The sequence below is a fragment of the Apodemus sylvaticus genome, chromosome 18, assembly GCF_947179515.1.
Source record: "Apodemus sylvaticus chromosome 18, mApoSyl1.1, whole genome shotgun sequence".
Lineage (NCBI taxonomy): Eukaryota > Metazoa > Chordata > Mammalia > Rodentia > Muridae > Apodemus > Apodemus sylvaticus.
The window spans coordinates 16,343,720-16,347,491 of NC_067489.1; positions in this window are offsets into that span (position 1 = coordinate 16,343,720).

Consider the following 3,772-nt stretch of genomic DNA (forward strand, 5'->3'; position numbering starts at 1 on the left):
TTAAGATTTTCATCTATCCTGTGTGTGAAAATTGAGGATTACATAGAATAGTTGATAATATTGAATTTTTTAAAAAAACTCAGATGAAATAATAGACATAAAATACTTTTAGGATATAATTGATACATAAAATGGTAACATTTTCTAATAAAACTGAAGATTTTCATATAAAACATGTATAACGAAATTGAGGATTACATAGGATAATATTTAAAATAATTTTTTTTGGAAAACACACTGATAAAAATCTAGGCATACAAATGCACTTAGTATATGAATGAAAAATGAAGTGGAGGTGTTATCCTGAAAAAAACTGAAGATTTTCATACTACTTATGTATGATAAAATTGAGGATTACATAGTGTTTTTGATAAAATTGAAGTTTTATTCAGAAAAACACTCAAACAATTCTAGGCATAGAAATGCATTCAGATTATAATTGAAAAGAAGTGTAGAAATTTTTGAATATAATGAAGATTTTCATCTATTCTGTGTGATAAAATTGTGGATTACATAGAATAATTGATAATATTGTGTTTTTTGGGGGAAAATCTCAGATAAAATAATAGGCATACAAATACATTTAGGATATAATTGATAAATGAAGTGGTAACATTTAGTGATAAAACTGAATATTTTCATATAACATATGTATCACAAAATTGAGGATTACATAGGATAATTTATAAATAATTATTTTGGAAAAATACTCTGATAAAAATCTAGGCATACAAATGCATTTAGAATATAATGAAAAATGAAGTGCAAATATTTTCTGAAAAAAACTGAAGATTTTCATACAACATGTAGAATATAATTGAAAAAGAAATGTAGATATATTTTGAATATTCTGAAGATTTTTATCTAACCTGTGTGTGACAAAATTGAGGATTAAATAGGATAATTGTTAATATTGAAGATTTTTTGGAAAAAAATTCACATAAAATAACAGGCATATAAAAACTTTTTGGAGATAATTAAACTGAAATGGAAACTTTTTCTGATAAAACTGAAGATTTTAATATAACGTGTTTCAGAAAATCGATGATTACATAAGATAATAGATAATATAAAATTTTTGAGATAAACTGAGATACTATGATAGGCATATGAAAGCATGTAGAAGATACTTGAAAAAGAAGTGGTGACTTTTTTAGATAATAATGAAGATTTCTATCTAACTTGTTTGTGATAAAATTGTGGATTATATTGGGAGTTTTATAATATTGATACTTTTTTGGAAAAATTCAGATAAAATAATAGGCATATAAATAGATTTACAATATAATTGATAAATGAAGTGGAAACATTTTCTGTTAAAACTGAAGATTTTCATATAATTTATCAAAAATTTGAGGATAATGTAGAATTATTAATAATATAAAAAAATTTTGGAAAAAATTTCTGATAACACGCTAGGAATAAAAATTAATTTAGAATATAAATGAAAACCGTAGTGGAGACATTTTCTGAAAAAAAATAAGATTTTCATAAAATATATGTATGATAAAATTGAGTATTATACAGGATAACTGATAATATTGAAAATTGTTTGGAAAAATTCAGAAAATAAAATAAGCATATTGGTAGTAAAAACTTATCTATTTTGGTAGAAATAAAATTATATTAAACATTCTTTCGTATGCCAATCATTGTATCTGAGTTTCTTCCAAAAAATTTTATGTTATCTATTATCTTATGTAACCATCAATTTTATGAAATATATTATATTAAAATCTTGATTTTTATCAGAAAATGTTTCCACTTCATTTTTAATTATGTCCTAAATATAATTATATGCCTTTTATTTTATCTGTATTTTTTTTTCCAAAAAATCTTCAATATTATCAATTATCCTATGTAGTCTTCGATTTTTTTACACTCATTTTGGAAGAAATTCATCAGTATTATCAAAAAATATCTACATTTACTTTTTCAATTATATTCTAAATGCATTTCTATACCTAGCATTGTATCTGAGTTTTTTATCTAAAAAATTTTACGTTATCACTTATTCTACAGAATCCTCAATTTTATAATACATTTTCATGTAAAAATCTTAAGTTTTATAAGAAAATGTGACCACTTCATTTTTCAATTATATCCTAAAAGTATTTGTATCCCTATTATTTTATCTGAGATTTTGACAAAAAATTCAATATCGTCAATTATTCTATATAATCCTCAATTTTCAAAAACACATGAGATGATAAGCTTGGTTATATAAAAAAAACCTACACTGCTTTTTCGATTTTATTATAATTGCATTTCTATGCCTAGAATTTTATCTGAGTGTTTTTATGAATAATTTCTTCAATTTTATCAAAAACACTAAGTAATGCTCAATTTTATCATATATATGTTATATGAAAATAATCAGATTTTAAGAAAATATCTCCACTTCATTTTTCATTTATATTGCATTCATATGCCTAGATTTGTATCAGAATGTTTTTTTTTCAAAAATTATTTTATAAAATATCCTATGTATTGCTCAACTTGGTGATATATATGTTATATGAAAATTTTCCATTTTATCAGAAAATGTTTCTACTTCATTTTTAATTATATTATAAAAGTATTTATATGACTATTATTTCATCTCATTTATTTCAAAAAATCTTCATTATTATCAATTATCCTACGTAATCCTCAACTTTCTCACACACAGGTTAGATTAAAATCTTCAGTATATTAAAAAAAATCTACACTTCTTTTTCAACTATATTCTGAATGCATTTTTATGTCAAGAATTGTATCTGAGTATTTTTCTGAATAAATCTTCAATTTTATTAAAGACACTATGTAATCCTCAATTTTATCATACATATGTTGGATGAAAATCTTCAGTTTCTTCAGAAAATATCTCTACTTCATTTTTCATTTATATTCTAAATGCATTTGTACACCTAGATTTGTATCAGAGTGTTTTTCCAAAAAAATTATTTTATAAATTATCCTATGAAATGCTCAACTTTGTGATTCATCTGTTATATGAAAATCTTGAGTTTTATCAGAAATCATTTCCATTTCATTTTAAAATTATATACTAAAACTATTTATGTGCATATTATTTTATCTGATTTTTTTCAAAAAATCTTCAATATTTACAATTGCCATACGTAATAGTCAAATTTCTCACACAAAGGTTAGATGAAAATCTCCAGTGTATTCAAAAAATATCTACACTTATTTTTCAATTATATTTTAAATGCATTGTATGCCTAGAAATATATCTGAGTGTTTTTCTGAATAAATTTTCAATTTTATCAAAAATACTATGTAATCCTCAATTTTATAATACATATGTTGCATGAAAATCTTCAGTTTTTTCAGGATATATCTCCACTTCATTTTCATTTATATTCTAAATGCATTTGTATGCCTAAATTTGTATCAGAGTATTTTCCCACAAAATATTTATTTTATAATTATCCTATGTAATACTCAATTTTGTGATACACATGTTTTATGAAAATCTTCAGATTTATCAGAAAATGTTACCACTTCATGTATCAACTATATAAGTATTTGTATGCCTATTATTTAGTATTATTTTTTTCCAAAAAATCTTCGTTGTTATCAATTATCCGATGTAATCCTCAATTTTCTCACACACTGGTTAGATGAAAATTTTCAGTATAGCGAAAAATGTCTATACTTTTTTTTCCATTATATTGTAAATTGATTTTTCATGCCTAGAAATGTGTCTGAGTTTTTTCCTGAATCAATCTTCAATTTAATCAAAAACACTATGTTATCCTCAATTTTA